At 42.4% G+C, this 13,649-nt stretch overlaps 1 long non-coding RNA gene across 1 annotated transcript in view; it reads left to right on the top strand.

The window, feature by feature from the left end:
* LOC142143965 (uncharacterized) overlaps nt 1-13,649 on the top strand; it is a 251,791-nt gene that overhangs the window by 3,541 nt on the left and 234,601 nt on the right. The window lies entirely within an intron of this gene.

The following is a 13,649-nucleotide window of genomic DNA, read 5'->3' as shown; positions in this document are numbered from 1 at the left end:
ACAATTCCGTGTTCCTCCCATTCTCTCATAGTGAGTCGCAAGCTGTCGCAAGTGTTAATTGCGTCCAAGATGCATGCGGATTTGGTGCTTTCTGCTCATGCGTGATAGTGTTTTTTGCTGGATGCGCCTAAAACAGACTTTGCGTCCGACTCTAACTGAGGTCCTTAATGTAAGCAAATTGAGCTGTACATACGCTGTTTCTGGTAAGTGCTTACTTTGCGTCAATTTTGACATTGCTTACAGCATGAATGTTCCGCAACCTATAACGGAGTTCTTTCTGAATGAACATTAAGTACACAGTACATTATGTTGCAAGGAAGCTTCTAAAGCTCTGTCTACACTTTTAACTAAAGTTGTTTTTCAAAGCCTGTGTGTCAAACACGTAGGTTGCAAAACCTCCTCTTGCTAAACACTGATACACGTGTCTTTTTCAAGAAAAATGATTGTGCATCACATGTCACACTCAGGGTACAGTGCATGCCCGATGTATCAGGAACAGCAACACCAGTGTATATGCACAACAGTGACCGGTGCACTGTAAATGGGTCACCACTAGGACATCATCCAGCCAACGCCAATCCTGTGTTGGAGAACACTGAAAAGGTCAATAACGTAGACATAAACATATGTAATTGAGTGGTAGTGAGTCATCGAACAGCCGAATAGTATAGTGGTTCTATACAGAAATGTATTATATATATAGATGAGAGACATTTTGTGTATAATTTGACTATTTAATTTTAAAATTTACATTGCAGTCTATAGAAGGCAGCTAATACCCTGAACTGTTAGTGTTGTGTCAGTGAGGATATATAGCCACTAGGTCTATGGCAGGTCCTTGTATGTGGTGGCAGCTGGGAAAATAATAACAGGTAGCTGATTTTTCTAGGTTTTTTTGCTGTGTAGGGCAAGACTGCATCCACTCAGGGCAGTTTTGGGTAAAAAGGACATTTGCCCTGGGCTTAGATGGAGCCGACCAAAAGACTTCCTAGAAATGCAGAGGGGAGGTTCTAAAACAGCTTCTTACTCAGACCACTAGTATCCTAGAAAGGCAACATACTCACCAAAGGGGACCTCTTTCAAGTGAGCTGCTTGACCAAGGTAATCATCAAAATGCCCAGGTCCCAATAATGTCTTAAACTTGCACTGCAACCACTTTTAGGAGCCCTACATGTGTGACCCATTTTCGCTAGTATTCAACTAGTAGTATTACGTTTTTTTACTTACACGACATGTCTTTTGCTCTAAAAAAAAAATCTTTGTGGCCAATTGCAAATAAAGGACACACCTCAGCCTTTTTACTTTTTTAAATAGTAGGAGTGCAAAACTTACATTATGTCTTTGTGATTCGTTCTGTGCCAGGTTCAAAAAATACCTCTATCTGGTTTCACCTACATCCTATGGCTGAATGTGGATACACTGGTCACTGTTAGACATGTTTTGTAGGTCAAATTGGGAGTTGAGGGGTAGTTTCAGATTTAGTTGTGAGGCCCAGAGGCATTTAGATCATACTTACCTACTTTGTAGAATCTTTTTCCGGGAGAGGGGCGTGACTGGAGGGCAGGAGGGGGCGGGGCACGGTGAATCGCGTCATTTTGGCCCAGCCCTCCACGATGAAAATGCCGGGGGGCGGGGCCAAAATGACACAATTCACCGCGAATCGCGTCATTTAGTGGTGGCTGTAGCGGGATCCGGGAGATTTGCCAGCTCTCCCGGGAGTCCGTGAGACTGACCCGAATTTCGGGAGTCTCCCGGACATTTCAGAAGAGTTAGATACACCACTGAAACAAAGATACATTAGTAGGTTATCTGTGTGCTTTATTGCAGGATTCAAGTTTACATTTATACTTCTGAATAGGCTGTTTTAAGAATAAAGAGATCTTTCTGTCATCCTAATCAATGAGAAAGTGAATGTTCACAGTAGTGTATTTAACATTCTGACACTGCAACCTCAGAGCAGTGCAGGCAGCAAGCCACATCATTTTGGCTCTGTTTAAATATGAACAAATAGATTTGGCATCAGTCTGATGCTGAGCTGTGCTGGTTTTATGTTCTAATTTGCAAATCCACTAACAATTCGGGTAAGGTTTATTATGAAGTAACTAATCAGGATGCAGGGTCCAGCTGATCCACGATCCAGCTGATTTAGTAATTTCCATGACTATTGACAGTAAAGTATTGTGTTACATATATAGGCTGTAAAGTAAACTGTCATTGTGAAGTTGAACACAACCATGTTTAATCCACAAGATATTGAGCATGTGAAATCTACAAGCATCAACTTTGGAGACTCCTTTTCCACTATAACATTATTATTTACTACCATTTTGTTAACAAACAGAGGTCACTTCAAATATCAACTGCTGAAGCTGCCAGGAAGCCAGAGAAACGCGTCAGCACATTTGTAAACCTTAGGACAATCGACTGTCTGTTAGGAACCCCTCCAGCCGGCACAACACAACCCAGAGTCTACTCTGCCAATCAGGTGTTCACTGGAGCCCCTGAGGGTGGGGACAGGCTGGGCTGCAGACTGACAGAGGGTCGTGAAGTGTGTACCGACTGGGGAGAACCCAGGCAAACGGAGTGAAGTCCAAGCAGAGGTCAAGGGCCGGCAGCAGATAGCAATTCCAATTAACAAGCCGAGGTCAAGAGTCACGAGCAGACAGGAAGATCGGTAAACAGGCCAGAGGTCAGGGTCACGAGATACACAAGCAAAGTCCAAATCCAGGCAAAGGGTCATACACAGGTAATCAGCAGAAAGTCCAACAGGCAGGAACAAGGCACAGAGCAGGTCAGAAGACTGGCAACAGAAGTTATAACCGGCAATGAGGCAGCAGACCTCATTGCCTTAAATACAGGCATAGACCAATCAGAACTTGTATACACACCTGCAGAGTAATTGCTGGTACAGAGCAGGACCAATCAGGGCTTGTCCCTGAAATACACACAGTTGCAGGCTAATGTCCTGTAGTTCAGCCCCCTTCATTCAATCAGCCCACAGGCTGTCTATTGCGCGCATGCGCCCGGCTTCTAGCACTGCTGGGACGCAGCGCTACTGAAGAGGGGTCCAGCCATTGCCTTGGCGACGGCCCGGCAGGAAGAGGAAATGACGTCCCGGTCGTCAAGGTGATGGCCGGGACGCCAGGGGGAGCCAGAAGCGAGCCGCGGTGGCTGTGAGTACCGCCACGGCTCATGACAGTACCCCCCCTTGAGGAGGGGTCAAGGAACCCCGACACCCAGGTTTTCTTGGAAATTTCCTGAAGAACTCCTTCAGCTGTTTAGGGGCATGGAGTTGTCTCCGCGGAAACCAAGACCGCTCTTCTAACCCGCGATTCCTCCACTGCACTAGGAAGTGCACCTGACCTTGCACTTTTTTAGAATCCAGTATCTTTGTGGTTTGTTTGAATTTCTCCCAGGCAAACTTCAAGACTGGGTTTGACTAGGATATAGTACCGGCTTCAATAGAGAACAATGAAATGTGTTGGGGATTCTCAACGAGCCCAGAATTTTTAACCTAAATGCGACAGAATTAACCTGCTTGATGATAAGAAACGGACCAATGAACTTAGGGCCCAACTTCTTGCAAGCTGTCTGAGCCTAGTATTTTTTGTTTTCTGGCCCACCTTGAGGGAGCAGGTGGTACGGTGGCGGTCCGATTATTTTTTTTGCAACAAATGAGGCTTGTCTCAATGATGGCTGTACTTTTCTCCAGATAACTCTGAGATCCCTGGCAGTGGAGCGGATCTCCTAGATACCAGTGGACTTGAGTGAGTACAAGGAGTTAGATCTGGGGTGAAAACCATAATTGCAGAAAAACTGAGAGGTTTTGGTAGATGAGTGACATGAATTATTACAAGCAAATTCTGCCCAGGGTAACAAGGAGGTCCAGTTATCGTGGAATTCTGACGTGTAGCATTGTAAAAATTGCTCTAAGGACTGGTTAACCCTTTCAGTTTGCCCATTTGACTGAGGGTGGTATGGGGAGGACAAACTGATCTTGATTCCGAACAGGGTACAGAAGGATTTCCAGAATTGTGCAATGAATTGTGAACCATGATCAGAAACAATATCAGAAGGAAGTCCATGGAGACGGAAAATATGTTGGATGAAGAGAATGGCCAGATCTCGAGCGGTAGGAAGTCTGGTTAGTGGAATGAAATGTGCCATTTTGCTGAAGCGATCTACCACGACCCAAATGGTATTGTGTCCCGCAGAGGTTGGCAAATCAACAATAAAGTCCATGGACAAATGTATCCAAGGTTTTGCAGGAGTGGCCAATGGAACCAACTGACCTACCGGGCGAGTCCTGGGAATTTTGTTCCTGGCACAAACCTCACAAGAAAGAACGTGACTCTTGACGTCAGCAGACAAAGATGGCCACCATAGAGTGCGGGAAAGGATTTCCAATGTTTTGAAAACTCCAGGATGTCCAGCAGTCTGATTATCGTGTGCTTCAGCAAGGACCGCTTTCCTTAGATGAACTGGGACAAACAAGCATCCTACTGGAGTATTGTCAGGAGCTAATCTTTGAAACCTTTGTAGGGCACAACTCAGGTCTTGGGTTAACCCAGCATGGATCATAGACAAGGGAACAATAGGCTCCGGACTAGTAACTGAAGCATGGTGTGCCAGGAAGCTTCTGGACAGGGCGTCTGTCCGGATATTTTTAGAACCTGGACGGTAGGTGATTACAAAGTTAAAACGTGTGAAAAACAGCGACCAACGAGCCTGCCGGGGGTTCAGTCGTTTGGCTGACTGTATATACTGCAGATTCTTATGATCCGTTATAACAGAGATCTGGTGTGCAGCGACTTCTAACCAATGTCACCATTCCTCAAAGGCCCACTTGATTGCCAACAGCTCTCGGTCTCCCACATCATAGTTGGTTTCCGCTGAAGAGAACTGACGGGAAAAGTAGGCACATGTAAGCGGTGAGTATGGAAATCTTTCTGTGACAAGATGGCACCAGCACCGACGTCAGAGGCATCAACTTTAAGAATAAACGGTACTTTAGGATCTGGATGTCTAAGGACCTGAGCAGACACAAAAGCTTTCTTCAGGGTTTCAAATGCAGTTATTGCCTGGAGTGACCAGTTAGCTGGATCGCTTCCTTTGCGCGTCAAGTTGACAATAGGAGCCACAATATCAGCAAAGCCGCAAATAAATCTTCTATAATAATTGGCGAATCCCAGGAATCTCTGGACCGCCTTGAGGTTATTCGGTTGTACCCAATCCAGGATAGCTTGGTTGGGTCCATGGAGAATCCTTCCGAGGAGATTATATAACCTAGAAAGGATACTTTCTGAACCTCAAATTCACATTTTTCAAATTTAGCATAGAGATGGTGTTCTCGCAATTTTTGTAGGACTTGTCTGACATGACCCTGGTGTACTGATAATGACTCCGAATATATGAGGATGTTGTCCAAGTAGACAACAACGAAATGTCCAAGGAACTCACGTAGCACCTCATTAATCAGGTCCTGGAATACTGCAGGCGCGTTACTAAGACCAAACGGCATGACCAGATATTCGTAGTGGCCAGAAAGCGTATTGAATGACGTCTTCCACTCATCACCTGCTCTAATACGTATGAGGTTATATGCACCACGAAGATCGATTTTTGTGAAGATTGTTGCACCTCTTAGTTGATCAAATAGTACGGAGATGAGAGGAAGGGGATAGGTGTTCTTGACTGTAATGAGATTCAGCCCTCGGTAGTCAATACAGGGTCTTAGTCCTCCGTCTTTTTTGGATACAAAGAAGCATCCTGCTCCTACTGGAGATTTGGATGGCCTGATGAAGCCTTTCTCCAGGTTTTCATCAATATATTCCTGCATGGAATTGGTCTCTGGACCAGAGAGGGAGTACAAGCGTCCCTTGGGTAACTTAGAACCAGGAATAAGCTCGATGGCACAGTCGAAGTCATGGTGCGGTGATAAAGTATCAGCAGCCTTTTTGGAGAACACATACCAGAAGTCATGATATTGTGGGGGAAGCTGCTCCGGAATAGACTGAATCACACACAGAGGCAGTGTCAAGCAAGACTGTGTACAATAAGAGCTCCACTGGACAATTTCTTCTTTTACCCAATCCATGACAGGGTTATGACGGGAAAGCCAAGGGTGGCCCAGGATCAAAGGAACTGACGGACATTCAATAAGGAAGAAGACTATGGACTCTGAATGGAGAGCTCCAATGTTCAACTGTAGTAGCGGGGTCTCCCAGGTAATCTTGCCGCCAGGTAATGGACTCCCATCTAAGCCACATATAGTAATGGCAGATTTGAGTTCTACCATCAGAATTCCGGCAGAGCGGGCAAACCCGATGTCAAGGAAGTTGCCCGCAGCTCCACTGTCAATGAAGGCCGACAGGTCCACAGATCCAGCACTGAACGTGAGCTGTGCAGGGATCAATACAGCATTTTTTGGGGAAACAATTTGTAGACCTAGGTGAACTTTCCCCTCATTCCCTAGGCATGCTCTTTTCCCGGCTTATTAGGGCAGGAACGGGAGAAGTGGCCCTTAGTGCCACAATAGAGACATAGGCCTTGTGATCGTCTCCTGTCTCTTTCCTCAGGGGAGAGACAATACGCTCCTAATTGCATCGGTTCCTCACCATCCGTGGTAACAGGAATCAAGGCAGATGGAAGAAAAGATGCCTCCTTCTCAGACTTTCGCTCCTTAATTCTCCTGTTGATTTTAATGGCGAGGTGCATCAGATCCTCCAATGAGGTAGGAGTCGGGTATTGCACCAAAGAATCTTTAATCTGTTCCGACAGGCCTAGGCGAAACTGACTGCGTAAGGCAGGGTCATTCCATCCACTGTCAGGTGAATATCTACGGAATTCAGCGCAGTATTCCTCTACCGACCGCCGAGCTTGTTTCAAGGCTCGTAGATGTGCCTCAGCGGAGTCCATTCAATCCGGATCATCCTATAGTAGACCTAATGCCTCGAAGAAGGCATCTACTGACTGCATGACAGGACTGGTCTGCGGCAAGGAAAAGGCCCAGGACTGGGGGTCACCCTGTAGAAGGGAAATGATAATCCCGACTCTTTGCTGCTCTGAACTAGGGGAGCGGGTTCTCAACCGAAAATAGAGCTTGCAGCTCTCCCTGAAATTCCGGAACAGGGATCTATATCCGGAGAACCGATCCGGCAAATTCATTTTAGGTTCACAGGTGGAACCTGGAGTGGATTGTGAGGTTTTTGCAACTTCTTCCTGAACGGACAAACGCTCAGACAATCCCTGGATCATTTGGTACAGGGACTCAACATGGCCTGCTATGGCTTGCGCCGGAGACGGTGTAGTTCCGCTTCCATCCATTTCAACTTCGTCTCCAGTACGTGTTTTGGCCGGTTATAATGTTAGGAACCCCTCCAGCCAGCACAACACAACCCAGAGTCTACTCTGCCAATCAGGTGTTCACTGAAGCCCCACATCGTAAAGTGGATGTAGTGTAATCACCTGGTTATCTCCCAGGTTGTATTACATCTCTTGACTCAGGAGCGCTCTCTCTTGGTGGGATGGCATCTTTCTCTCCTACTCTCTGCTCCTTCTACACTGCAGCCTCCACTTGAATGACCTTACAGTCTATGACCTCTCTGCCACAACTGCATTTAGGGAACAGGTAAATGCAGCATTGATGTTACCCAGGGTATCTGTCTGACCAAGCACGCTCTCACACACGACTCACATGCAGGTCGGAGTAGCAGACATATGAAGCCCAGCTCACGCGATCAGCTGGGGTTTCATAAGATACTTGGAAGCCAAAGCTCTCATCTTACACTCACACTTACAGGAACACTCTAGTCACATCACTTAAGCATCTGGGTCCTGGCACCGCACTTCAAGTAGACTCTCATTCCTACCCCTCTGGGGGTATTACATACTGGTCCATGTAGTGCAAGCTTTAGTATAGTAGGCAAGTGAGGTTTTATTATGCTTCAGCATGATGATTTTTATTAAATGGAACCTAACATGAATTTCACTTTAAATCTAACAGACCAAAAACTATGTCTCTGTGGGATGTAATCTGGAACAAATAAGCACACATCTGGATTATTAAAAGTCATATAAATAGCGCAAAATAGAAGTGCCTGCTCTGCAAAATAGAAATATACAGTAGATGTATAAACTAATTCCAGATCTTGCAGCAGGATGGGGGTTACAAGAAAGAGCATTTATAAAAAAAATCTTCCAAGCCTCAGTAATGAAAAGCCACAAAGTCTGTCGTGAAGAGAGAACTATGTTGCTGTCTATATGATTCCCATGATAATCCTACGTCCATTATTTGGTATTCAGTTTGGTGGCATTTAATTGTCACTTTATTGAAATATAGAACAAAGGGAAAATAAAGTGTGTATTATAAGTATGATTGAGCAATGCAAAAGCTGAACATAAGAAACATTATTCATAGAAGCAAATACAAATAGTATTTTATAGTGTGCATTGGTAATGGTTGGGGCCCCTCTCCCCAGGACTCGCATGTATAATGTTATAAAAGGAGAGCTAGAAGTTCATGTAAAGCACTTAACTATTGTGGTATATGCATATGCAATGGTAGAAACAACTCTTATAAAGGCAAATTGAGCTAATAAACTCAATTCATATTAAAACCTGCTACTGACCAACGGATTAAACTATAGCAACTATAAAACATGGGTGGCGGTGAAAGAGGCTGGTGGTGGCAGTGGTAGCCTTCCTACATCTGGGGATACCACAGTGGTGTGTAGTTGACCAATGGCCCCAGAAATACCTTGGTAGAGCTGGGTGACTCATCCCATCACAGTAAGCCCAACCCATCACAGTAGTGAGCTCCATGATCAGAGCATTTCTCACCTGAGTTGCAGTGTTAATTGGTGTCCCTGATGATGATTTGTTTGTTTTCAATTGAGCAATAAAATGTGACTACTTATGGAACAAATGATAGCAAAACAATTCACAAATATCTGTTGTGACACTTAAACGGGAATAATGATACACATATTGAATATAGAAATAATTCATTGGAGATACCAAGGTACTAAGAATAAAAGAATTGCAGATGAAGTTAAAAGTCAAAGCAGGTTATCCTAATGATCATTAATTACTTTTTAAGAAGAAGTAATGCTGCCTACAGAGAGACGTAGTATCAGTAGGGGCCCATGGTAGACCATCTCATAGAGCTTACAATAATATGTTATTACACAGAAGTTTGCAGAGGTAGAGTCCCATGATAAAGCAGGGATAGTTTGCTGTTTTCTGTAGTGCAGAGCTTACCTGGGTTTTTGATTTATTACATATGTCACATTTGTGTGTTTTGCTTTTTCTTATTACGTGTCTTCAATACTTATAAAAAAATATTTTGCAGGAGAAAGAGGCTATGTAGCCACCCACCAACCAGGGACTGCTTCTGTAAAAGCTCCCTTTCAGCCACTTCAATCTCATTTGAATATCTTGTCCTACAAAATGAAATCTCATCTTTGCATGTGTATGCATGAGTAAAATGCAAGTGCTCCCAAGTGTGCATTTAACAAGGAATGTCCTGATGCACACAGCTCTTCCCATAAGATGTTTGTGTGCATCCCCAGCAGAAATATGCACTTCCTATATGAATGGGAACATTTTAAGCAAAATAGGTACATGAGGTCACAAAATAGCACATATGGGGATAAATGTATTAATGTCCGGATTCTTCAACTCCGGCGTGTTCAGCGTCTTCGGCGATTAAATTTAAAGCGGAGCTGCATTGTAAAGGGAAGTTTCCCTTTACAATGCAGCGCCGGTTTAAATTTAATCACCGAAGACGCTGAACACGCCGGAGTTGAAGAATCCGGACATTAATACATTTACCCCAAGGTATGTGTGTGGGGTGTCACATTTTGCTGCCCTTTGAATGACCCTTAATGCGGTTTTAAGTAATACAATTTATGTCTTTTTAGTCTAGAGCTTCAATCTGATAAGTATCATAAAAGAAAACCCCCCACAAAAAATATTTGGGTAATAAACCCATTTGCCCCGAGCTGCCCTACTCCATATGATTCCGCTATATGTGGTTCATTACCCAAATATTATTTTTCACAATGGTGCTTTGGGTATGGGGAATTTTTCATTGTCCCGGGAGTGCTGCTTTAACCAACTATTTGGATCAATGTCTATGACTTTACCATGTGTGGTTCCTTTGACATAGCAAACAGTCTTACATTAAAACATAGCTGCCGACTTTGTGACTCTGTCCTCCGGGAGGACCGGTCACGTGACAGGGGTAGGAAGGGGCGTGGTGTCATCTTTGTGTCACCATAGCCATGCCCCCACTATAAAATGCCTAAATTTACTGCATTGAATAGCTGGGTGGGGCTTAATGACGCAATTAAGCCCCACCCCTGCCATTCAATGTCGTGAATTTCGGCATTTTTAAGTATCCAGAAGTGTTGCCTACTCTAACGGGAGTCAGGGAGGACTCCCAGAAATTCTGGAGCCTCCTGGAAATTCCAGGAGAGTAGACAAGTATGCATCAAACTAGTTATAGATCTAATAATGTTTAAAAAATATATATATATGGTGTTCTTGATTTTGTGTACTATTAATTGTGTAATAATTGTATTTTTTTGTATTCTACCTGCTCTTTGAATACTTCATCCATGTGCATGTATTTTAGGTTTAGGCATCTAATGCTCAATATTTATTGTCTAGAAAAGGTTAAAGCAACCCTTGGATCTTCAGTCATTTCACAACTACATATCCCAGTATGCCTTTCCAGTTTCTGGTAACTTGAGCTTGTAGTTCCACAACAGTTGAAGAATCATAGTCTGTCTGTCGACCTTTGACCTACAATGTGTTCTCCTATAACAGAGAATGCTCTACGCTTTACAAAAGTTATTAAGGAAATGCTGCTGCCCTTCTTTTTCTTTAATTTCCTTGTTTTGCCAAAATAAATTTTAACTATAATTTTAATTTTGGCATGCGTTACAGTTTTTTTAAATAAAACATGTCTATACCATAATTTAGCCAGAATGCTTCCCTTGTTTGTTTTTCTCTTCAGTTGCATCTAAAGTTCACGTGATATGGCTTTAGATGCTTTTCATTTATTATGTGAGATAATTCTGTTTAAATCACTATATCTGGATTAAATTCAGCATGTACATATTAAATATGATTTTCAGTTATATTCTAACAGAACATTATCCTAATGGTTAATATGTAGCCTTCAACTGTGCTGACAATATAAATACATTACATAGAGAGCAGCTGCTTATCACACCTGAATAAACAGTAGCAGGTGGTCATCTTGTCTATAATACGTTTACAGGATATATCCTAATAGACTGCATAAAAGAAAAAATTAATTGACTATATAATTTGTATTACATCATATTATTTGGAAATATTGAAAGAAAAGGTTCTGAGGTTATTTGTGCAGGATCTGGTGACTCAGACAGGAACCAGCTGAACTACATGTTCCTTAGACAGCATTTTATCAACTTTATTACTTCTGCATACACATCTTCTGATGCTTTCTGCATTTCGTCTTTGGAATTACGTAACACTCTGTTTAAAATAAAAAAAAATGGTTATAAAACAGCTATCCAAGAATAATAAATTATTTAGAGCAATCTAATGAATGTTGGCTAAGAGCACTTTAGTAGCCTTTGCCACCTCTAAAGTGTCGAGCCTAAACCAGAAAATACAGTTGTCATGGAGCAAATACCCCATTCCTCAGGACAAACTCTGGCTTCAACATTTCTTGGGGATGACAAGCTACATGTCCAAATTCATCCCACAATACAGTGAAATCACTGCACCACTGAACAATTTCTTTGTCATGAGAGATGATCAGGGTCAGTGATTCATCATTCCATATGCCCTACAAAAATACTACAGACAACAACCCCATCCTGAGTGGATCTCTTGAGGTTGACTATCTATGGTAATATTGAACGCAAAGTTTCCATGCGTGCCCTGTGGCATGCCCTCAGGGCTCACAAGCTAAGGACCCAATGTATCTATTTGACGTTCCAGACTTGCCCTGGTCCACTGTTGCTGCCATATTTGATTGGAGAGGGAGGGGACACCTCGTCTTGGTGGATTCGTACTCTACTAATATCATCGAAAGATAGAAAACAAAAGAATATGTGTATTGTGGGGGACTGACAGGATTGTTAAAACTTTTACATAATCTTTATGGGTATACATTAAAAACTTTTATCACATAACTTGTGTTGTCTTATTTTTTAATTCAAATATTTATTAGCGAAATAATAAAATCAAGATTTAGTTTGGAAGGATCGCGCTCTCTAAAAATGTACTGCAAGAGCTGCTCCAGTTGAGGGTATCCCTCCCTCAATAAACGAAATTTAATACCAGAAATAACTAGGCGCTCATTGACTATATGTACCTCACTGATATGGAACCAATTAATCAGTAATAAATTAGTAATACAGTTAATGAGTAAAAAAACCTGAGTGCAAAAAAGGCAAATAGATAACAATTTAATACATAACAATTATTACAAATTACCGTATATACTCGAGTATAAGTCGACCCGAATATAAGCCGAGGCCCCCAATTTTAGCACAAAAAAATGGGAAAACTTATTGACTCGAGTATAAGCCTAGGGTGGGAAATGCTGCAGCTACTGATCAATACACGATGAAATTAAGTTATTAAATTGTAAGCATACTTGTTTTCTGTTTTGAAATTATTTATCCCTGTGTATTTATCTACCTATATATGTATATACTCAGCCACTTAATTTTGTTCAGCTTTTGTCAAGTAAACATTTGTATATTTAGCAGACACAAACAGAAGTTGAGCATAAGTGGCTGAGTGTGACAATGGGCATTTCTTGTCGGTACAATTATCGCAGGAACACACTGTGCCTCTTTCTGTCATCTATATTGCATGCAAAGCTTTTTCCACTTGTGATTGGCTGATTAAAAAGAAGAAAATTAAATAGGAAACATTCCAGTTTGGAAAAAAAGAGAATGGGAAACTATTATGAAGTGCTTATTTTCTATGCTTACACCTTAGTAAAAAGAAAAACATACAAAAACTATTTATAGCCCCACAACCCAAAAATAATGCAATTGTTTTGTCAAATTATATGCTGTAAATGCAAATGATAGAAACACAGATGCAGAGGTTTATAATCTCTAAGTTATCACCCACCTGGCTCTTTCATAGCTGTCCACTGTTAATATGGGTTTTATATCCACTAATGACAGAAAAGCACATTAATAATAGGATGCATGTTTTCAAAAGAGCTCCTTCTCTCCATTTAATTGGTAACTTCTGCAGTGGAACGCATATGCGTGTGCGTTCCACTGACAGGAAGTTTGGCAGTTGGAACGCACGTTTGCGTTCCAAATGCCGGACTTCCTGTCAGTGGAACACATATGCGTTCCATTGCGGAAGTTAACAGCGGCGGGATCGGAGAGCAAGTCGGAGAGATTGGCGGGATCAGGTAAGTCACTCGAGTATAAGCCGAGGAGGGCTTTTTCAGCACAAAAAAATGTGCTGAAAAACTCGGCTTATACTCGAGTATATACGGTAGGTTAAAATCCGCCTGTATATCACTATATACAATCAATTGGAAATACAATGGTAAATCAACATGTTAAATACCAATCATTAATAACCATAAGCGTGGTGAACAATAAAAACATAAA

Source organism: Mixophyes fleayi, chromosome 3 (assembly GCF_038048845.1).
Source record: "Mixophyes fleayi isolate aMixFle1 chromosome 3, aMixFle1.hap1, whole genome shotgun sequence".
Classification (NCBI taxonomy): domain Eukaryota; kingdom Metazoa; phylum Chordata; class Amphibia; order Anura; family Limnodynastidae; genus Mixophyes; species Mixophyes fleayi.
Note: the sequence above shows the minus strand (reverse complement) of the source record. Positions and strands in the feature narration are given on the sequence as shown.